The sequence below is a fragment of the Taudactylus pleione genome, unplaced genomic scaffold (genome assembly GCF_031769625.1).
Source record: "Taudactylus pleione unplaced genomic scaffold, aTauple2 ptg000026l, whole genome shotgun sequence".
NCBI classification, from domain to species: domain Eukaryota; kingdom Metazoa; phylum Chordata; class Amphibia; order Anura; family Myobatrachidae; genus Taudactylus; species Taudactylus pleione.
Window position 1 is genome coordinate 12,700,783 of NW_028284428.1, and position 24,549 is coordinate 12,725,331.

General features: G+C 43.7%; 1 pseudogene across 1 annotated transcript in view; it reads left to right on the forward strand.

Moving 5' to 3' along the window:
* Positions 1–24,549, forward strand: part of LOC148539222 (organic solute transporter subunit alpha-like) — an 85,559-nt pseudogene that overhangs the window by 29,896 nt on the left and 31,114 nt on the right. The window contains exons 5-8 of the transcript XR_015870502.1: positions 2,973–3,124; positions 8,673–8,746; positions 11,803–11,961; positions 20,191–20,302. The product of XR_015870502.1 is annotated as an organic solute transporter subunit alpha-like (transcript). The remainder of the gene's footprint in view (positions 1–2,972; positions 3,125–8,672; positions 8,747–11,802; positions 11,962–20,190; positions 20,303–24,549) is intronic.

Below are 24,549 nucleotides of genomic sequence, written 5' to 3' on the forward strand. Positions count from 1 at the left end.
TGGTGGAAATCTTGTTCTATGGTAGGCCTGATATTAGCCTAACCCCTGATATTAGCAGTACAGAGCAGGCCAGTCATGCAAATTAAAATAATTATATGCTGAAGAGCACCAGAGATTAAAACCTCAATTTTGTAATTATTCTTCAAATTATATCTTTGGACCGCTATGCAATTAAACAGTTGTATTATTACAATTTATATATATATATATATATATATATATATATATATATATGTGTGTATATATATAGTGCATCCGGAAAGTATTCACAGCGCTTCACTTTTTCCACATTTTGTTATGTTACAGCCTTAGGGCCTGATTCAGAGCCGCTCGTAAGCGGCCGCTCATTCGCTCCGAGCAATGTTTGCCCAACTGCGCATGCGTACGGATCGTTATACGCATGCGTGAACCAGTCAGTGCGGTCGAAATTCATGTGCTCGCAAAATAGCGAATGCCTGATAATTTGAGTGACAGGAGTAGGCGTATGTGGGTGGTAACGGGGGAAGGTGCTTGAAAGCGGGGAGTGGAGATCCAAACGCAGGCGTGCTTGAAGGTCAAAACGGACGTTTTATGGGTGTGCATAATTAAAACAGCAGCGTCATTGACCACGTCACTGGGTTATTTTATAGCCAGAACTGCTTGCAAAATTGTGGTAGCAAAAACCAACCCCAAGAATAGCGAGCAGTTCTTACCCTGGTCGATGTACTCGATTAATCTAATAAATAGCGGACATGACGTAGGATGCGAGCAGCCAGGGGGCGTATTTTTTCAAAAAACGACCGCAAGCTTTGTTCGCTCGTTCAGACCTAGAGGCGTGAACAAACCGCAAAGAGAGAACGGTTGATTTGAATAGTCACCCCTATTTTCTGGACGAGCGAGCGCTAATTGCGTCCGGCTCTGAATCAGGCCCTTAATCCAAAAATAAATAAATACATTTTTGTCCTCAAAATTCTACACACAATACCCCATAATGACAACGTATAAAAAGTTTTCTTGTGATTTTTGCAAATGTAATAAAAAAGACAAACTAAGAAATCACATGTACGTAAGTATTCACAGCCTTTGCTCAATACTTTGTTGATGCATCTTTGGCAGCAATTACAGCCTCAAGTCTTTTTGAATATGATGCCACAAGCTTGGCACACCTACCTTTGGGCAGTTTCACCCATTCCTCTTTGCAGCACCTCTCAAGCTCCATCAGGTTGAATGGGCAGCGTCGGTGCACAGCCATTTTCAGATCTCTCCAGAGATGTTCAATCGGATTCAAGTCTGGGCTCTGGCTGGGCCACTCAAGGACATTCACAGAGTTGTCCTGAAACCACTCATTTGAAATCTTGGCTGTGTTCTTAGGGTGGTTGTCCTGCTGAAAGATGAACCGTCGCCCCAGTCTGAGGTCAAGAGCGCTCTGGAGCAGGTTTTCATCCAGGATGTCTCTGTAGATTGTTGCATTCATCTTTCCCTCTATCCTGACTAGTCTCTCAGTTCCTGCCGCTGAAAAACATCTCCACAGCATGATGCTGCCACCACCATGCTTCACTGTAGGGATGGTATTGGCCTGGTGATGAGCGGTGCTTGGTTTCCTCCAACATAACGCCTGGCATTCACGCCAAAGAGTTCAATCTTTATCTCATCAGGCCAGAGAATTTTATTTCTCTTGGTCTGAGAGTCCTTCAGGTGCATTTTTGCAAACTCCAGTCGGGCTGCAATGTGCTTTTTACTAAGGAGTGGCTTCCGTCTGGCCACTCTACCATAAAGGCCTGATTGGTGGATTGCTGCAGAGATGGTTCTCCTTCTGGAAGGTTCTCCTCTCTCCACAGAGGAATGCTGTAGCTCTGCCAGAGTGACCATCGGGTTCTTGGTCACCTCCCTGACTAGGGCCTCTCTCCGCTGATCGTTCAGTTTAGACGCCCGCCCAACTCTAGGAGGAGTCCTGGTGGTTCCGAACTTCTTCCATTTACGGATGATGGAGGCCACTGTGCTCATTGGGACCTTCAAAGCAGCAGATATTTTTCTGTACCCTTCCCCAGATTTGTGCCTCAAGACAATCCTATCTCGGAGGTCTACAGACAATTCCTTGGACTTCATGCTTGGTTTGTGCTCTGACATGCACTGTCAAGTGTGGGACCTTATATAGACAGGTGTATGCCTTTCAAAATCATGTCCAATCAACTGAATTTACCACAAGTGGACTCAAATTAACTGTAGGAACATCTCAAGGATGATCAGTGGAAACAGGATGCACCTGACTCAATTTTGAGCTTCATGGCAAAGGCTGTGAATACTTATGTACATATGATTTCTTAGTTGATTTTTTTAATTACATTTGAAAAACCTCAAAAAAACTTTTTACACGTTGTCATTATGGGGTATTGTATGCAGAATTTTGAGGACAAAAATAAATTTATTCCATTTTGCGGGATGGCCCACTGTCCCCATACACCGGTATGGGGTCAGAATTCATAAAGTTCAGAAAATACAATATTTTTGGAGCTTGAGTGCGATAGCATTCGCCATCTTTAGATGGTGAATGCTCCCGCTTGTGGATCGCAACCATATGGGAAGGAGGTCCAAGTTGCGAAGAGGGATCCATTCAAATCCTTCCGCTCCTGTATGCCTCCTTCCGCCGGACATCGGTGCTCTTGTGCGTATGCGTGATCTGTAGGTCACACATGCGCACTCCCGTCACTGCTCCAAAAGGAGCAGTGAAAAGATTCACTGCTCTGCAAAGGAGCAGTGAAGCCGATCGCGGGAACAGCTGATTTTGCATCAGCTGTCACTGCACCAGAGCAATGATGAATTGCTCCGGATTCCGCGGTGAGTTAGAATGTTAATTAACAGGGACCCTTATAATTTACATAAATAATAGGCCCAAAAGGCTCTTAAAACAATAACTTATCACTGTACAGTTATTTTACATGTTGTATCACATTACCACATCACTGACAATCTCTTTATGTCCTTTGTTCTTCTAGAGCTTGATATCACCGGAATATTGCTTTTTGCTATATTAACACTTATGACAGCAGTTACAACAGTGGTATTCTTAGAAGAAGCATATTACTTCTACAACAAATTACCTAGCAACAAAAAGACAATTATCATCTGGATAAATTCTGCTGCTCCGGTATGTGCACCAAAGAACATGTTTAAGAAATTTTTGTAGTACTTTAGCCATAAACCTGCTTACTGTCATTTGCTAAACGTATAGCTATGAATAATGTGTTGCAGCTACACAAATTTCTTATGTGACAGAATGAAAATGTTGTATCACAGCAAAATCAATGCAATAATCCACTTAAAAAAACAAATTCATGAAGGCACTTAATTGTTCATTTACCCTGGTCCATAGCAAGGGCCGTATCTATAATGGGTGCTCCAATTTATTCAATACTTACCTCTCCTGTGTCAGTAGCAGCGCTGTACAAATTACGGGCAAAATGACGTGGAGGCCATTGTCCCGGCGTTTTGCACATGCGCAGTAAGGAAATCACGCATCTTGCTAGAGTTTAATGGTGCCCAGAATCAATTGCCCTACCGGAGAGAAAGGAGGGGACCCTGGACAGAGACTGCACACAGTCCCCCTCCTCTCTTAATATGCCCCTGTGCATAGCTGCTACAGTATATAGATTACTCTCTCATAATAGAGTTGAAAACATTATCAGAAGGGAACTTGTGGCACCCACAAATATGTTGTACTTTCTATAAGAATTGAACATTAAGCTGAAAGAAAAATAGCTAGTTTGGCTGTACGCGAAGGTGTGCCGATGGTGGCGTATCAAGAATCACCGGCTGTGTTGCAGTGTGCAGAGGCGCTGATAGTGGGCGTTACAGTGTGCAGATACGCTGAAAGTGGGTGTTACAGTGTGCAGATACGCTGAAAGTGGGCGTTACAGTGCTTGCTTTCAGATGCAGACTACTGCACCAGGGGAAGGCTGAAGCAAGCATCTGCAACATAAGCAAGAGTGGACTCAGCCGCATCCACCTTTGAATCAGGCCCTATATATTGTCTATTGCAGATGAATCATACTTTCTTCTCACATTTTAGTTAACTTGTTTTTTTTTTTTGGTTACAAGTTGCCGGATCCATGTACAGTAACACACAAACTGGGATGTATTAAATATACTGTAGCCTTTGAATATCACCTTAGTTGTTTGTGTGTCAGAAGGTCTAAAATATCATGAAAACTGATACTGAACTCTCTATGGGGCCTATTCATTATATGTTAAATGGCCCGTTAACCATGCAGAAACGCACGTTTCCGTGTATTTAAGTTACTGGGCCATTCATCATCAGAGGTCCGAATAGGACCACCTGATATTCAGCAAACTCTGAAAACTGAAAGTTTTCGAGGTTTGCATGCGAGAATAAACGCCATCTTCAGATGGCACTTGGTCTCGTAGCCTTGCTCCTTCCTATGGGAATGAGTTCCGAGGATGCGAAGAGGGATCCGAGCGGATCCCTCCTCCTCATTGACTGCCCTGCGGCTTTGTGCATGCGTGACTTCAGGTCATGCATGCGCAGAAGTCGGCCACAGGGACAGGAAAGTAACACAGCTATGACTGTAGCTGCACTACTAGTCGCTGGGACAGATTATGAATTGCTCCGGTGTTAAGTATCCCCCGCAGCGAGATGAATACTTCATCATCAGGGCCATATGGCCCCCGATGATGAATAGGCTCTTAGGAAAGAAAAAGCAGCAATTTATAGAGAAAAGAGAAAAGAATGTCATTAGTGCATACAAATATATAAATAACTGGTGTACTTGGCAGTCGGTAACAACAAGGTGGCAGACATGACCAAGACCCTCCGCAGTGCATGGGTGAAAATCACAGAGCTAAGAGGTGGCAGGGGCATACATAAATTGCATGGGCATTCCTTGGAGGCCGCAGTGCCAGATTATAGTGAGGGCGGATCCATAGCCTTAATGGGCCTGATTTAGAGCCAAACACAATATCGGTGTTCACGCAGTTGAGAGACTATTTGCAGCTGTGCATGCGTGGAAATGTCTGAAATCCCAATGTTGCAGTCTATACAGACGGTATCAGAGAGATGGCGGAAAAGTGATGGGCGTTACTGGGCGGTGACTGGGAGGTGGCTACTAGCGCATGCAAAAATGGTTTGTTCAGTGGGAGTATAATGGGAGTGTTGCAGGTGTGTCAGTGCAAATGGCTGCATACAGAAACACACATCCACAAGCATAGGAGGCCATGGACAGATGGAGAAACTGCACCTGCAATAGGGCTGGTGCAATTTTTGATGGTGCAACCGATGGTGGCATATAAGGAGGCACAGATCGGCAGTGGGCGTCTCAGTCCTTGCACATTCAGGTGCACCAATGTACACAAGGGAAGGAGTGTATTGGCCATTTGTAAAGTCACAGACGGGTGACCGCCAATAGCACAGACAAAGCACACGGACATGCAGTTACACACAGGGCCGGATTAAGGGCAACTAAGTTGCGGGGGGCCCCTTCGAGCCACACAGAGTTGAGCCCAGCCCAGCCGTGCCCCCAGTAGCAGTCTGTCCCAGCAGTGCCCCCAGTAGCAGTCCCCCCAAGAGTACCCCTAGTTGTAATCCCTCTATGCTGTGTCCCCTAGTAGTGGTCCCACCAGTGTGCAGTACCCCCAGTAGTCCCCCCAGCAGTGCCCCTAGTAGTCCCCCCAGCAGTGCCCCTAGTAGTACCCCTAGCAGTGCCCCTAGTAGTACCCCCAGCAGTGCCCCTAGTAGTACCCCCAGTAATCCCCCCAGCAGTGCCCTTTGTAGAACCCTCTGCAGTGCCCCTAGTAGTAGTAGTACCCCCCAGCCGTGCCCCTGTAACCCCTGTAGTGCCCCTAGTAGTCGTACACCCCCAGCAGTGCCCCTTGTAGTACCCCCCCAGCAGTGCCCCTAGTAGTACCCTCCCAGCAGTGACCCTTGTACTACCCCCTGCAGTGCCCCTTGTACCCCCCCCACCCCAGACACACACAAAAAACAACAACTTCCACTTACCGTAATGCCCGCTTTGTCGTCTGCTCCTCCGTCCGGCGTCCTCCTGGGCCGGCCCCCTCTGCATGATGGGAGAGACGACATGGCGTCTCTCCCATCAGCCACTGCGGGAGCCGGAAGACAGAGGCTCCGGCAGTGGGAGCAGCAGCCGATGAGAGTCTGACTGACTCTCAGCGGCTGCTAAAACAAACACACAGCTGCCGGCACCGGCGGCTGTGTGTTTCTGCTGTGTAGTGCGGACGGCACTTATGTGCCGTCCACACTACCACCCTGCCCCAAGCTGATGCAGCAGCACTGACTGTGCTGCTGCCTGCAGTAGAATGCCGCAGCTGCAGAGTGCCCTCCTCCCGGCACCTGTTCTCGGCAGGGTCACACCGACCCTGTGTGGGGGCCCTCTGTGTGTGGGGGCCCAGGGACGACCGCCCTGTGCTCCCCCCCCTTAATCCGGCCCTGGTTACACACCCCAAGGCTACGGGTGACCGCCAATATCACAGACAAAGCACATGTAAGCTACACGGACATGCAGTTACACACCCCAAGGCTACGGGTGACCGCCAATAGCACAGACAAAGCACATGTAAGCTACACGGACATGCAGTTACACACCCCAAGGCTACGGGTGACCGCCAATAGCACAGACAAAGTACATGTAAGCTACACGGACATGCAGTTACACACCCCAAGGCTACGGGTGACCGCCAATAGCACTGACAAAGCACATGTAAGTTACACGGACATGCAGTTACACACCCCAAGGCTACGGGTGACCGCCAATAGCACAGACAAAGCACATGTAAGCACAGACAAAGCACATGTAAGCTACACGGACATGCAGTTACACACCCCAAGGCTACGGGTGACCGCCAATAGCACAGACAAAACACATGTAAGCTACACGGACAAGCAGTTACACTCCCCAATGCTACGGGTGACCGCCAATAGCACAGACAAAAGACATGTAAGCTACATGGACATGCAGTTACACACCCCAAGGCTAGAGGTGACCGCCAATAGCACAGACAAAGCACATGTAAGCTACACGACATGCAGTTACACACCCCAAGGCTACGGGTGACCGCCAATAGCACAGACAAAGCACATGTAAGCTACACGGACATGCAGTTACACACCCCAAGGCTATGGGTGACCGTCAGTAGCACAGACAAAGCACATGTTAGCTACACGGACATGCAGTTACACACCCCAAGGCTACGGGTGACCGCCAATATCACAGACAAAGCACATGTAAGCTACACGGACATGCAGTTACACACCCCAAGGCTACGACCCTGTGACCACCAATAGCACAGACAAAGCACATGTAAGCTACACGGACATGCAGTTACACACCCCAAGGCTACGGGTGACCGCCAATAGCACAGACAAAGCACATGTAAGCTACACGGACATGCAGTTACACACCCCAAGGCTACGGGTGACCGCCAATAGCACAGACAAAGCACATGTAAGCTACAACGACATGTAGTTACACACCCCAAGGCTACGTCTGACCGCCAATAGCACAGACAAAGCACATGTAAACTACATGGACATGCAGCTACATACCCCAAGGCTACGGGTGACCGCCAATAGCACAGACAAAGCACATGTAAGCTACACAGACATGCAGTTACACACCCCAAGGCTACGGATGACCGCCAATAGCACAGACAAAGTATATGTAAGCTACACGGACATGCAGTTACACACCCCAAGGCTACGGGTGACTGCCAATAGCACAGACAAAGCACATGTAAGCTACACGGACATGCAGTTACACACCCAAAGGCTACGGGTGACCGCCAATAGCACAGACAAAGTATATGTAAACTACACGGACATGCAGTTACACACCCCTAGGCTACGGGTGACCGCCAATAGCACAGACAAAGCACATGTAAACTACACGGACATGCAGTTACACACCCCAAGGCTACGGGTGACCGCCAATAGCACAGACAAAACACATGTAAGCTACACGGACATGCAGTTACACACCCAAAGGCTATGGGTGAAGTGAAGGACTGGTAAATATCACAATCTAACTTTCAACAAATTCATAAATTATAATTTTGCACCACAAAATGCAAACTCTTTATTAGTATTAAAACAGAACGGCCAGATCACTGCTAAAGTACATAGATAAGATGGGTAAATTATTTGGCGTCTACCAGGCCGTTAGGGGGGAAGTGCCAAGATGCTGTTATGTTCCCCATCTCATCTCATAAAACTAGGAAATGGGGGAAGACATGAGAATATCAGGAGACATGACAGGTCTGGTCAATTGTTATCCATGGTTGGAGTCACCAAGTTTAAATAAATAATTTAATTCTATGGCATCATAAACAGGTGATGGTCGGAACTCAAATGTGTAAATCCACAAGCAAATGTTCTCTGTTATTATTAGGCACTTTGAACTTCAACAGTGTCCTTCAGTGGCCTTCCATTGGCATAGAGAGGAAGTGCAAAGGAATCAAATGTCATAAACTAGATCTACTATAGTAAATGTAAAATAAAATGTATTTACATTATAAACCACTGTCTGTATAAGAATATAACAATGCAATATTTTACTGTTATTTTGATTGTCATCTTTTTTCATTGTGCAATTAGAAGCACAATATGAAGCATACTTATGTCACCCTGTTTTTAATTAATATTAATTGTTTTTGTTTTTTTCTTACAGATGATTAGCATAATATCCTGTATTGGAATGTGGATTCCTAAGAGTTTAATGTTTACAGACTTTACTGTCACTGTGTATGTATGCATATATTAATATTTATTATTATTCGTGTTTATAAAAAAACTTTAACATTGTTGGTAGTTCATTTATCCCTGAGTGGTAATATGTGATTCTAAAATCACTTTATTTCTTTAATTGTATTTCACAATTTGATATAAATCAGTTGCTTTCATACACGGCATCTATTCAAAAGGCAAAGGAAGAGGTGAAATGTCCAATGTGGTGCACTGTGTATTTAAAACATAACCTTTACTGTTTGTTGATTAATATCCTAATGTAGTAAGAGAACAGCGAAAATTGGTTAAAATAAAGACAGTGGCCCTGATTCAGAGACGGACACTCTGAAAGAGCGCTCGCTCTGAATCAGGGCTTTTTTTTTTGGTGCGGCCTCCTGGCCGCTCGCATAGTTGTGGGTGACCATCGCGACCATCTTGGCTTGCGACGAGACCCTTGTGGTAGGGTCTCGTGGCCGCAAGCCCCAGAGAGCTTCCGGCTCTAATAGAGCCGGAAGCTCTCTCACTGACATCACTGGTGATGTCAGTGGGGCCGCCCACAAATGGCAGGCGTTCGCTTGGGAACGCCTCCGTTTGTGAAGCCCCCCCCCCACCACACCTACAAAATGGGGCGAGCTGTCGATCAACATCGACAGCCGCCCCTTTTGTAGTGAGCCATGGAGCGAGAGAATTTCTCTCTCGCTCCGGGGCTTGCGCAGTACTTGTCAAGGACCATCCCATTGATCTGTAAGAGAAGCAACAAAATGTAACAACGTAACAAAAAGCTTCTCATCATACCATAGTCTCTAAGCTATATTTCATCTGCTGGATTAAATGCTGATGTTGATTGTATATCTTGTGGAGCTTTCCAAAGGTCTTGTATCTGCTTAGACAATTGTATAACATATTGAAGAGTCAACTCATGTTGAAACTTCAAATCAGTCTTTGGATTAGTAACACATCTCGGCTGTAGTCCAAATAACAGTTTATAAGGAGAGAGATTGAGAGGAGGCTTAAGGGGCACATCCACTAGACCAATGGTTCTCAAACTCGGTCCTCAGGACCCCACACAGTTCACGTTTTGCAGGTCACCTAGCAGGTGCACAGGTGTATTCATTACTCACTGACACATTGTAAAAGATCCACAGGTGGAGCTAATTATTTCACTTGTGATTCTGTGAGGACACCTGGAAAACATGCACTGTTGGGGGTCCTGAGGACCGAGTTTGAGAGCCTGTGCACTAGACGACAGTGTAGGCACCCTTCATCATCCCCGAACATGGCCAATTTGTCGTTAATGGCAGATTGATGGCATGTTCGGGCGATGATTGATGTCGGAAACGACCAGCGGGAGTGTGCATCGCTGGTCGTTTCTGAGATTTTGGTGCACGATTCATGCACGATTAATGAGCGATTGAACGATATCGTTATTGTTCAATCGCTCATTAATATCACCTAGTGAATGTGCGCCTTTTGGTGTGATTCTTATACCATGAAGCACCAAAGGTAGGGCTTCAGACAATGCCTTTTCCTCACCATCGAAACTTATATTCTCCTCTGTTGAGGAAGAAGAAGAACAATGTGGCAGGATTCGGAGCTGGCCGGTATTCGCATTGTGCACATACGTATGCATCACAGTGCGCTTACGCGAACAAGTGCGAAAGGTCAAGAAGTGCACACTCGCCCAGCATAGACAGCCCAGCAGAGTGAGTGACCGGAGAAGCCGTTTTTTCGGGTGGTAACAGGGGCAGGCCACTAGAAACTGGGGAGTGTAGATGTGAACGTAGGTGTGCCTGCCCGAAGTAAAGCCGTTTCAGAGGCATGCATAATTAACAGGCAGCACTATAGTACACGTCACCTGGTTGTATTTCACACTGAAGTGATCGCAGTGCTTGAGGTGGGGTATAGTCTACCTCAAGCGCTGCATTCGCTTCTGATGGTACCCGATGTACCGATGCTTGCTTACACTTCCTGGAGATGACGTGCATTAGTGGGCTGCTTAAGACAGGCTGGTGGGCATCTGCATACACAAAGTGATCGCACGCCAGGACATAGTGGGCGTGCTTATGCCTTGCCGTGCGATCGCCTTCCCTGATGTCACTTAGCCAAATTTGTATACGCTGGGAGCGAAAGAACACATCTAGCGAGCGGGGCTGAATGTGTTCCTACGTACACTGATGGACAGTTTCTCACTGAAAATTATCAAACAAGTAAAACAATTACAATTACAGTTACATTTATCTGGATTAAAGTTTACAATCCTGCTCTGTATATAGTAAGTGGACTATCAAATTGCTGTCCCTAATCTGCTTTTAGTTCACTTTGAACTGCATTTTCTGAATTTTTTTATCTGAAGTTTCATAAGTTTTTTTTTCTGCAAGATGTTTCTCTCATGTCATTTTCAAGTTAACAATTATGTTAAAAGATGGTTCTTTCCACTCTGGATATTGAATTGTTACTCTATTACGTAATGCATAATTTAACCCATCCATAAAAATCTTTAATAATCTCTTATAATTATCAGCAACTGGTTAAAACTTTTCTTGTTTAGTCTGGTATAACGTAGCATTAAACATTTGGTCTACGGGCAGTAATAATATCAACACTATTTATCTTCTAAACCACATTACTAAAATGAGCTGTTTGCAATCTTTTTCTGTGGGTTCATGCAATAATGACAATGTAACAAATCTTTAAGTATTTACAGCTCTTTTGCAAATTCTGCCTTGGGTCTGGGAAAATTCACACATCTCAGGATGGCGTTCAGTAACAACATCAAGTTCATAAAAAAATGCTGTCTCGGAACTTGATGAATATCCCTTACACTTAATTTATGTGTGTGAAAGTGATAATTTTCACATGTTTTTGTATACATTAAGTGATGATGAATAAACCCCCTAGTGATCTTCCCAGGGTGCTCACACTGCTGAAACCTGAGGCTACATCACTTTTTCTCTCCCGATAGTTTATCGGGGCTAACTGAACTCCCCCCATAGTCTAATGTCATTGCAATTGTTTTACTTTATGACACTAATGTATTTAAATCTTATACACATCTTTTTATCCTCCTGTACAAGGTATCTGTCTGTGCTCCTCCACCAGTTTCAGCTGATGCTTGCTAAGGAGTGTGGTGGTAGGAGAGAATTTCTCAGGCAGTTTGAAGGAGGAAAAATGACTCTCCACACTGGTCCAGTTTGCTGTTGTTGTTTGTGTCTGCCAACGAAGGATATAAACAGGTTAGTTATAGCACCTGACACCTTACACCTTTTCCAGTATAAAACTAAAGAAATACTATATTACGTATTTTGTTTGTTTTTGTCTTTTTGCTGTTTATGATTTTTGAAACATTGGGCCTGATTCAGGGTCTATTTACTAAACAGTGTTAGGAGACAGAGTGAAAAGTGATAAGAAAGTGATAAGGTGCCGGCCAATCAGCTCCCAACTGTAATTTTTCAAACACAACCTGTGGGATGACAGTTGGGAGCTGATTGGCTGGCACCTTATCACAGACTTATCACTTTTCACTCTGTCTCCTAACACTGCTTAGTAAATAGATCCCTCAGAGATGGTTGGTGATGCATCCATGGTCGCAGCTGTTCTCGCAGTAGTGGTTGTGGGTATATGCAAATACAGGACTGTGCGATGAAGTGCCCATTTTCAGGCTGCCTGGTCTGTGCATTTGCAATGCAGATTATAGACAAACCAACATCGATGCAACATCGGTCACACCAACAACATTTGCGTTAGCCTAGGGTCTCCTCTAGCTACTCTCCTCTAATCCAACTAAACATGGCCTCTGAGGCAATGAATTTACAATTGGACACGCCCATGACACGCCCCTTTTTCACAGAGGACTGGATAATCTCACACGATTTCACGTCATTTAGTTCCTGATAAAAAGCAATAACCAACACACCTCATTTTTCCTGTAAAAAGAGTGTGAATGATTCCCAGGTGCAAAATTGGCACTGCCTTGGGTGAACTTTGACACAGTATACAGAAGAGACAGATCTTTTTAGAAGTTGAAGATATAGAACTGTGCATTGTTCTCAGGTTAGATGAGGAGGTGAGGTGTAATATTCTTATTAGTAGCATCTTACCTTTGTCCAGAATCTTCCTACAATGCAACTTTGCTACCTTTTTGTGTCTTTTTGTGAATTCTAAATTGTCTATCCACTTCCATTGCATGTATTTGTATTTCTGTATCTGATGGTTATGTGGTAATGACATGTATGATAATTTTGTACTAGCTTAGAGCATGTGAGAGACTTTGTGACTTAATAAGCTTTTTTACTGTATTGTGTGCAGTGAATGACTTTTAATTACCTTACGGGATGTTTATCAGTATAACACATACAGTCAGGTGCATAAATATTGGGACATTGACAGAATTTTCATATTTTGGCCTCTATTCACCACCACAATGGCTTTGAAAAGAAACAAACAAGATGTGCTTTAATTGCAGACTTTCAGATTTAATTTGAGGGTAATTACATCCAAATCAGGTGTAGGAATTACAACGGTTTCTATATGTGCCTCCCACTTTTTAAGGGGCCAAAAGTAATGGGACAAACTAAACAATCCTGAATCTAACTTTCACTTTTTAATACTTTGTTGCAAATCCTTTGCAGGCAATTACAGCCTGAAGTCTGGAACGCATAGACATCACCAGACGCTGGGTTTCATCCCTGGTGATGCTCTGCCAGGCCTCTACTGAAAATGTCTTCAGTTCCTGCTTGTTCTTGGGGCATTTTCCCTTCAGTTTTGTCTTCATCAAGTGAAATGTATGCTCAATCGGATTCAGGTCAGGGGATTGACTTGGTCATTGCATAACATTCCACTTTTTAGCCTTAGAAAACTCTTTGGTTGCTTTTGCAGTATGCTTCGGGTCATTGTCTATCTGCACTGTGAAGCGCCGTCCAATGAGTTCTGAAGCATTTGACTGAATATGAGCATATAATATAGCCCGAAACACTTCAGAATTCATTCTGCTGCTTTTGTCAGCAGTCACATCATCAATAAATACAAGGGAACCAGTTCCATTGGCAGCCATACATGCCCATGCCATGACACTACCACCACCATTCTTCACTGATGAGGTGGTATGTTTTGGATCATGAGCAGTTCCTTTCCTTCTCCATACTCTTCTCTTCCCATCACTCTGGCACAAGTTGATCTTTGTCTCATCTGTCCATAGGATGTTGTTCCAGAACTGTAATGGCTTTTTTAGATGTTGTTTGGCAAACTCTAATCTGGTCTTCCTGTTTTTGAGGCTCACCAATGGTTTACATCTTGTGGTGAACCCTCTATATTCACTCTTGTGAAGTCTTCTCTTGAATGTTGACTTTGACACATATACACCTACCTCCTGGAGAGTGTTCTTGATTTGGCCAACGGTTGTGAAGGGGTTTTCTTCACCAGGGAAATAATTCTTCTGTCATCCACCACAGTTGTTTTCCGTGGTCTTCCGGGTCTTTTGGTGTTGCTGAGCTCTCCGGTGCATTCTTTCTTTTTAAGAATGTTGCAAACAGTTGATTTGGCCACACCTAATGTTTTTGCTATCTCTCTGATGAGATTGTTTTGATTTTTCAGCCTAATGATGGCTTGCTTCACTGATAGTGACAGCTCTTTGGATCTCATATTGAGAGTCGACAGCAACTGATTCCAAATGCAAATGTCACACCTAGAATCAACTCCAGACCTTTTACCTGCTTAATTGATAATGAAATAACGAGGGAATAGCCCACAACTGTCCATGAAATAGCTTTTGAGTTGATAGTCCCATTACTTTTGGCCCCTTAAAAAGTGGGAGGCACATATAGAAACTTTGTAATTCCTACACCGTTCACCTGATTTGGATGTAATTACCCTCAAATTAAATCTGAAAGTCTGCAGTTAAAGCGCATCTTGTTTGTTTCATTTCACAGCTATTGTGGTGAATAAAGGCCAAAATATGAAAATTCTGTCAATGTCCCAATATTTATGCACCTGACTGTACATGGGCCACATTTAATTAGCTGTGAAAAGCCGCATTTGGCGAAAAGCATTCACAGGTGTGAACTTTTCACACAAGAATGCGTATCATGCAATCCCATTGCTGAAGTTTTCGGATGTGTGAAAACTCCGTAGATGAAAACCGGCTAACTGTCTTTCACCATCTCAGAGCAGGTGAAAAAAAGTGCAAAACCTCTATTTTTGCCTAAAACTTTCGGGACTTGGGGCCTGATTCAGTGAGGTTCGCTATTGCATACGCAGCTGCAAATTCGTATGGAACGCAGCTGCGAATGTATGCTAATGCCTGCCATAGCTCATCCGGCATAGAGACGCCCACTGCTGCTTTCTCACATCCGCATTACATCATTTAACTGCACATTGGCCAGTCACACAAATTTACAGCAGGTCTGACCTTCCGTAAAACCTGCAAGTCTTGTTGCACGCAGTGAGTACCCAAGCTGCGTATGCAATTGCAGTGGCTAATTTATGCACACCCATGCAACGGCGTTCAAACGGACAGACGTGCCTGTGTTTTTATTAACAACCCCCTTATCACCACCCCCAAATACTCACAGCCTGTCACTCACTCTGCGATGCCTTCCTCTGTGCGTCTGTAATCGCAGTGTGCTCACAACGCACATGCAGTACAGGTAATGCTCATGCGCAATGGCTAACAATCACTCGATCTGTGTACACAGTTGCATTAGCGATCCTTACCGTATCAAGCTCTTGGTTCAGAACCCTTTGGACCCCCCCCCCCCCTATTGACTAATTAGGCAAAAATAAATGACATGCCATTTTTGTGGTCAAGATGTAAAAAGTGTTGGAAAATGGGAATAAAGTACTGGGTCAGGTATTTTGGGGGGCTGTATGGATGGAACCAGTGGTGAATCACATTTTGGGGCCCTGAAGCTTGAACTGTTATGGGGGCCCCTTTGCAACCAGCAACAATAGGGCAACATCCAACAAGGCTCAAATGGCGGAGATGTAAAAAAAACAGACAGTGAGAGACTATAGATAGTTAGATAGATGTAGAAAACCCCAGAGACAGAGGCCCTCATTCAGAGCCATACGCTCTGAGCAGAGCGCACGCTCTGAATGAGGGCCGCCCTCCATAATTATGGAGCGTCCTCCTGGACGCTCGTATAGCTGTGGGTCACCACCCACAGCCTATACGAGCGTGCAGTTTGATGGCCGCGATGGTCTTGACCATCGCGACCATCGCCACTGCAAGCCGGAGCCTGCGGTTCAGGTTTTCAGCCGCAAGGCCCGGAGTGATTTTGGCTCTATCAGAGCCAAAATCACTCCCACTGACATCACTAGTGATGTCAGTGGGCCGGCTTCTGACGGTAGGCGTTCCCTTGGGAACGCCCCCGTCAGGGAGGCACGCCCCCGGCACGCCCACCAAAGGGGGCGTGCTGTCAATCAACATCGACAGCACGCCCCCTTTGATCAGACTCCCGCCGTCGTGCGCATGCGCAGTGCACAACATCGACCCACTTGCGAGCGGACAGCCGCTTGCGAGTGGGTCTGAATCAGGGCCAGAGACTGTAGATAGATAGATAGATAGATAGATAGATAGATAGATAGATAGATAGATAGATAGATTTAGAAAGCCTCCAGAGAGAGTGAGTAAAGGTGCGTACACACTGGTTGTTTAAAGTGGATGACTGAACGATAACGATATCGTTATCGTTCAGTCGTCCACTTTATCGTCCATTTTTAACATCAAAACGATGAACGATAATGACGACGCGCGTTCCCGCCGGTCGTTCGTCATTATCGTTCATCGAGTAAACATGCAGGCCAACCTGACGATGTCGTCAGGATGCTGCATGTTGGGGAATGGGGGAGAGAGCCCGGCGCTGAACGATATCGTTAATGATATCGTTCAGCGGGTGTGCTCAATGTCATCAACGACATTGAGTACACCCTGCCGGGGACACTCTACACTATATCGCTCAGGGAGCATATCGTCTAGTGTGTACGCTCCTTAAGAGAGAAAGACTGTAGATAGATCACATACAAAACCAAAACTTACTCACTTCCTTTGTAGGATCCAAGCTAGATAGATAGATATAGAAACCCCACAGCAAGTAAGATACTGTAGATAGATAGATAGATAGATAGATAGATAGATAGATACAGTGCATCCGGAAAGTATTCACAGCGCTTCACTTTTTCCACATTTTGTTATGTTACAGGTTATTCCAAAATGGAATACATTCATTTTTGTCCTCAAAATTCTATACACAATACCCCATAATGACAACGTGTAAAAAGTTTTTTTTTTGAGATTTTCAGATTGCAAATTTAATTAAAAAAAACTAAGAAATCACTGTACATACGTATTCACAGCCTTTGCTCAATACTTTGTTGATGCACCTTTGGCGGCAATTACAGCCTCAAGTCTTTTTGAATATGATGCCACAAGCTTGGCACACCTACTGTATCTTTGGGCAATTTCGCCCATTCCTCTTTGCAGCACCTCTCAAGCTCCATCAGGTTGGATGGGAAGCATCGGTGCGCAGCCATTTTCAGATCTCTCCAGAAATGTTCAATCGGATTCCAGTCTGGGCACTGGCTGGGTCACTCAAGGACATTCATAGAGTTGTCCTGAAGCCACTCCTTTGATATCTTGACTGTGTGCTTAGGGTTGTTGTCCTGCTGAAAGATAAACTATCGCCCCAGTCTGAGGTCAAGAGCGCTCTGGAGCAAGTTTTCATCCAGGATGTCTCTGTACATTGCTGCATTCATCTTTCCCTCTATTCTGACTAGTCTCCCAGTTTCTGCCGCTGAAAAACATCCCCACAGCATGATGCTGCCACCACCATGCTTCACTGTAGGGATGCTATTGGCCTGGTGATGAGCGGCGCCTGGTTCCCTCCAAACATAATGCCTGCCAAGGAGTTCAATCTTTGTCTCATCACACCAGAGAATTTTGTTTGTCATGGTCTGAGAGTCCTTCAGGTGCATTTTGGCAAACTCCAGGTGGGCTGCTATGTGCTTTTTACTAAGGAGTGGCTTTCGTCTGGCCACTCTACCATATTGGCATGCTTGGTGGATTGCTGCAGAGATGGTTGTCCTTCTGGAAGGTTCTCCTCTATCCACAAAGGAATGCTGTAGCTCTGACAGAGTGACCATCGGGTTCTTGGTCACCTCCCTGACTAGGGCCCTTCTCCCACAATCGCTCAGTTTAGACGGACGGCCAACTCTAGGAAGAGTCCTGGTGGTTCCGAACTTCTTCCATTTATGGATGATGGAGGCCACTGTGCTCATTGGGACCTTCAGAGCAGCAGATATTTTTCTGTACCCTTCCCCAGATTTGTGCCTCGCAGCAATCCTGTCTTGGAGGTCTACAGACAATTCCTTGGACTTCATGCTTGGTTTGTGCTCTGACATGCACTATCAAGTGTGGGACCTTATATAGACAGGTGTATGCCTTTCAAAATCATGTCCGAACAACTGAATTTACCACTTGTAGACTCCAATTAAGCTGTAGGAACATCTCAGGGATGATCAGTGGAAACAGGATGCACCTGAGCTCAATTTTGAGCTTCATGGCAAAGGCTGTTAATACTTATGTAAATGTGATTTCTTCATTTTTTTTTTTTAATTAAATTTGCAAATGTCTCTGTTTTTCAATTTTTACACGTTGTCATTATGGGGTATTGTGTGTAGAATTTTGAGGACAAAAATGTATTTATTCCATTTTGGAATAAGGCTGTAACATAACAAAATGTGGAAAAAGTGAAGTACTGTGAATACTATCCGGATTCATTGTAGATGTAGGACCCCCCCAGAGAGTGAGATACTGTAAAAGTGAAGTGCTGTGAATACTTTCCTGATGCACTGTAGATATAGACCCTCCCCCTCCCCTGAGAGTGAGATACTGTAAATAGATAGATAGATGTAGAAACCCTCAGAGAGTAAGAGTCTGTAGATAGATAGATAGATAGATAGATAGATAGATAGATAGATAGATAGATGTAGAAACCCCCAGAGAGTAAGAGTCTGAGATAGATAGATAGATAGATAGATAGATAGATAGATAGATAGATAGATAGATAGATAGATGTAGAAACCCTCCAGAGAGAGAGAAAAAGTAAGAGAGAAAGACTGTAGATAGATCACAAAACTTACTTCCTTTGTAGGATCCAAGCTGTTGATCCTCCTGAGTGGGATCTCTTGAATTCCCAAGTCAGGTCTCTCCCTCACGCTGTGTGCTCCCACCTCTGAGTTGCATGCTATCCCTCAGTCAGCTCAGGTTTCAGTTTGTGGTCAGCACTGGAGGGCCGACTTCTAGCAGATGGGACAGAACAAATGGAGATGGGAGCATCTAGTGGCAACTGGCAGTACTGCACTCAGCAGTGACACTGACAGCAGCTCTCTATTATGCACCCAGCCAGTTCATAAGAGCCATACTCTGGTCAGACCTGTAGATAGAGAGTATGCCAGCCAATACAGAACAGGGGGGTACTCAGAAACCCCCCCTACATGCACTACTGTAGAGCATAGTCTAAGGTCAATATTAAGTACTTCAACCCATTGGCTTATGATTCTATCACTAAATTAACCTTATTTTAATCATTTTAATCACACACTTAAAAAACTCCATTGATTTTGTTGAAAAATTCATTCATTAAAAAAAATTTGCTTCAGGGCCCCGCTGGGGTTAGTGGCCCTGAAACTTAAGCTTTATTAGTTTCACAGTAGATCCAGCTCTAGATGGGACAGGTGTTTTAAACATTGCAGTTGGCTGCAGCAGGTGTATTTTTATAATTTTTTAAAAGTACACTTTATAGACTCAAAAATATACTTGCACTCATTTTAATGTAATCCCAATTTATCTGCAGCTATTATTATTTTCTCCAAAAATATTGCTTTTTATAATTTTTCCACACTTATACAATTATGCATATAGCAACTATTTAACACAATTTAAGAACCCCCAAATACTTGTATTAGGCCCACTAATACTAATACTAATGCTTCTATATTGATATCTTATGTCAGTTAGGCTTTTTATGGGGTACAGACTGATTTCCCCAAAATGTGCTGTACTTTTCTTTGGTCTCACCATGCACAGTTTTCGCATGAATCACGTCTTTTGTAATATGATAATGTGAAAAACGAGAGCGCGCATAGACAAAAGATGTGAAAATATTGCACCAAAACACACAAATTGTGCTTAAACTTCTCCGACGTTAAGTTTTAATTTTTTCTCTGCTAATTGAATCTGGCCCATGGTCTTTTTGGTGAAAGGCAAATGTTACATTCTCCTGTGAACATCCTTCTTCTGACCAAAGCCTTACATTTATACATGATTATCACTGCTACACTAACAGTAATGTTTGAATGACTGAGCACTACGGGATTGAAAGATATCCTAAATCAGGTTACTATAAAATGTTCTACAAAATATGATGATAAATAACAACAAATGTTTTGTGATTTTTCCATTTGTACAGACGAACTTTATTTATCCTGAAATTGGGAACTTTTCAGTTTGCATGCCTGAAACCAATACTCACATTTATGGCTATCGTACTTTGGACTAATGGAACTTACATTAAAAGCGATGTGAGTATTTCATTGGTTGAGATACACAAGAGACTTCTTTGTATGAAAATTCAAATTACATCTGCTGGAGCACAGCTGGCACTGCAGAACAATTCAGAGGCATTGTTCTAAAGCACTGGTGTCTTAAAGGCTATGCCTGATTTATATGTGTGAAGTACAGTATATATACAGTATGCATGTGTGTAGAACACAGTCTGGAAGTACAGATTTGGTGAGACATACTGTAATCACCCATCTTCAAAATGTTCAAAGTGTGCAAAACTCCCAATATTGGAGATTCTAGGATTTTGGGGGCCTCAAGCCAAAAAGCATGTCAGGACCTCCCCAAACACTATCACTTACAAGAACACCATATAATTTTTTAAAAATAAATGTTTTATTGAAACACCGTGAAAATAATCTATACAATAGTAATTTCAGAAACATTGCAAATACATACATGAGTTCACAGTACCATAAATAACATTCCATTTTATTACTGCAAGTGCAAGTCACATAATGTTTATAGGAGGAGAACGAATAGTATAAAAATTTTGGAAAAAACTCGAATCTCCATTCACAAATAGAAAACTCAAATAACCACAACCTAGCAAATTCTAAATCCCTGCAAGGACCACCATCCAAACACAGGACGTAAAACGGGGTGCGGAGCCGTGGGACCAGAGAACCAACCATTACACCAATATAAACAAGCAAAAAGAATTTCTGTGGAGGACCAAAGAAAGAGGGAAAAAGGAAGAGGGGGAACCCTTTAAGAAACCAAAAGAATGGGAGGGTCATCCGATATCACCAAAATACAGTACCACTGGGTTTATTTAATTGACTCCTGAATTCTACGCCTTTGATCCAAAGTCAATTTTGCGATTTAACTTTCACAGATTTGAAAAAAAAAATTCTCAAGTGTAATCTCAATCCAGTCCATGTTAAAGATGTGGAAGAGCTTCTCTTGAAATAGCCGCAATGTAGGAGGTGTAGCATCAATCCAAGTCTGTGATATTGCCTTATGAGTTACAGTACTTATAATGAGTAAAAGCCACCTGCAACATCGCTGACCTTCTGGCAGAATTCCAAATATTGCCCACACACCTGTGAATGGTAAGTAATTCACCAAGTGCTCTAAGGCATAATTTCTAACCTGCAGCCAAAGATCCTAAGGACAGGGCAATTCCAAAAGTAATGATATACTGTAGATCTGCCACAGGGGATTGACAGCAAGGGCAAGAGGCCGAAGAGGACATTCCCACTAAGAATTGGCGATGAGGGGAGAAATACGCTGTGTGAAAAATGTTCTAAAACATTCCTTGATATTGGATCGCTTGGAGCAGATTTCTAGAGAGCTGAAGTGTTTTCAATGAAATATCACATGATAGGGATGGAACAACCTTTACTCATCCTTGAACATACTTCCTCATGCTGCATCTGTTGTCTCAGAAATTAATAGTGCAACGAAATCGCCCTTTTAGTTGCCGGTTCTATTAGGAACAGTGTGTTTAATGTGTTAACCCAGTCTGCTTCTGAGAACCAGCCAACTACAGAAACAACGTAGTGTTTAGCTTGCTTAAAAACAAAGGGGTGTGCTCAAAATGAAGGAAATCTTTTAGACGCTTCAGTATACCGTATGAAAGAGGTCATTTAAGTGAAGTGTCGAGGAGCATGCCAATACTTGTCAAGCCTTCTTTATAGAGCTTTGTAAATGGGAATGCCGTTCTCCCACCCTAAAACTCAGGATTTCCTAAAAATGACAACAAATTTGATTTGTGGGAATTCACATTGTGTTTATGTTTAAGGATATGCCACACTTTCCTTATCGACCATAAAAGGGGATTACAATGTAAATGTTCTGGGATTTCGCTATCATGCATGCGTAAAAATCTTAGTAGGCTACAATCCTCCAGAAATTGCCCCTCGATCGTAACATTTGCATAAAGGTCCTGTCTGTACGTTCAGTCCCGTAGATATCGGAGTATGGCTTGATTGCTTGAAATTTAGGATATGTGGGAAATTAATGCTGCCATTCGCCTTTGTTTGTTGCAGTTTAATCAACCCTATATGTGGGCGTTTGGATCCCCAAATACATTTTCAAAAAAGGGAATTTAGCAATAATAGATCCTTATGAGTCAAAAGGAGAGGAAGAGCCTGAAGCAAGTATACTAACCTCAGAAAAGTCACCATCTTGATGAGATTAGCTCTACCTATATAAAATAAACATAGGTGGCCCGATTGCGTTTGTGAAGTTAAGTTTATATAACAGATGGATGTTTATGAAGTTGAATTCCCAAAAAGTCAGTACTAGCCCATCTCACCAGGAGGTGATAACCCCATCGTGGAATATGTATCTGTGGATGTAAGTAAAGCCCCACAGACTTAGATAATTTCACAGTATACCCCAAAATTCTCCCAAAGTCATAGAGTTTAGACAATATTTTCCCTAGTGCAGTTTCAGGGTCATCAATATAGAGTAAGACATCATCTGCAGAAGCAGTTTCGTCTCCCCAACCCTTATCCTCTTAAAGTCTGGCCAGGCTTGAAGGATATGGAAAAGAGGGTCAAAACATAGATTAAATAGCAATGGGGAAAGAGGACATCCCTGCTGAGTTCCTCTGTACATAGGTATAGGATTTTCTCTCACCCTATTCACAAGTAAAGTCGTAGTAGGTTGAGAATAGAAATTCTGTATCAATCTAATGAAAATGGGATCAAAGTGTCTCTTTTCCATGACTGCAAAAAGATGCGGCCAATCTACAATGTATGTAAGCAGCTTGTGAATCAAGGAGTGGATACAATTGACATGTTCACAAAAAATCTTCATATAAGAATCAGATATTTATTACCGTAATATATATTTAAAATATCATATAATCACTAGCATTAGATGATATACAGTACATGAGCTCCAACAGTGTATATAAATCACCATAATTTACACTGTACTCCTCTTCCATAAGATACGTGACTGGCACTAATATTAAAAACAAACAAATTTCAACAGTATACAAATTCACAACAATTTCATTGTAATTCTCTCTCCAAAAAGTTAATGTGTATTAATGCTGCAGTAGATATATACCTATAGTATATAGATATAGGGCCTGATTCAGACCCGCTCGCAAGCGCATTGCGCTCGCAAGCGGGTCGATGGTGGCCCAGTGCGCACGCACGCGAGCCCCATAGCGAGTGAGACCTTCACTCGCTCCGGCACTCGCAGCAAAACGGGGCGGCTGCTCGCCCCATTTTGTAGGTGGGTAGGGGAGGTGGCTGAACAAATGGAGGCGTTCCCGAAGGAATGCCTGCCGTTTGTGGGCGTCCCTACTGACATCACTCGTGATATCAGTAGTGGGCTTCCGGCTCTATTAGAGCTGGAAGTCCACTCGGCATTGCGAATGCTGAGACTCTACCTTAGGGTCTCCAAGCAATGCCGATGGTCGCAATAATCGTGACCATCTCCTGCCCGCTCGCACTAGCTGTGGGTGGGCACCCACAGCTTAGCAAGTGGACAAGAAAAAAAAAACATACTCCCCACCCTGATTCAGAGTGTGCGCTCGCAAATAGCGAGCGGCTCTGAATCAGGCCCATAGTCTTTTTCAGAAGTTGTCCACTATGCAGTGTTCAAAACTCTGATATTAGAAAGGACGTGGCTCTACCCTTGTTCAGGGAGCTTGTTATTCCCAGAGGAAGAATTGTCTGCTATAGCCCTTTTTATTATACATCTGATGTTTGCCAAACTTGAGCAATACATATTTCCCATGGCCACACTGACATTCCCACTGGTCTCCAGAGCCTGATTAACTCTGTTACGAATATCACCGGGGAGACGGTAGGACTAAAGCAATTTATTTAAGCTGACGGCAGATACATATGCTTATACATGGAGAGACGCAATACTGTGCTTCTATGGATGTGTTTAGACCATTGCTGTGACATTTCATATTGTATACTGTGGGGTAAATTTACTAAGAATCGAGTCTGGGAGAGTTTGCTTTTTTTTTCATCTCGATTAACTTCACCTAAACTGGGGTGATTTGAAGCTCCTGAGACTTGCAAATTTACAAAGAAGTGAGTTTAGCTGACAGTGAGATGGCCGATGGTGAAGCAGAATGAGATTTCTCTCCCAAGTAGCAGGTTTTGCAGGAGATTTCTCCCCCGAGTAGCAAGTTTTGCAGGAGATGACTCACCCGAGATTGCAGTATCTTCTCTCTGCAAAACTCTCCCGAGCAAGCAGCCTGCACATATCAGTGAGATATGTGTAA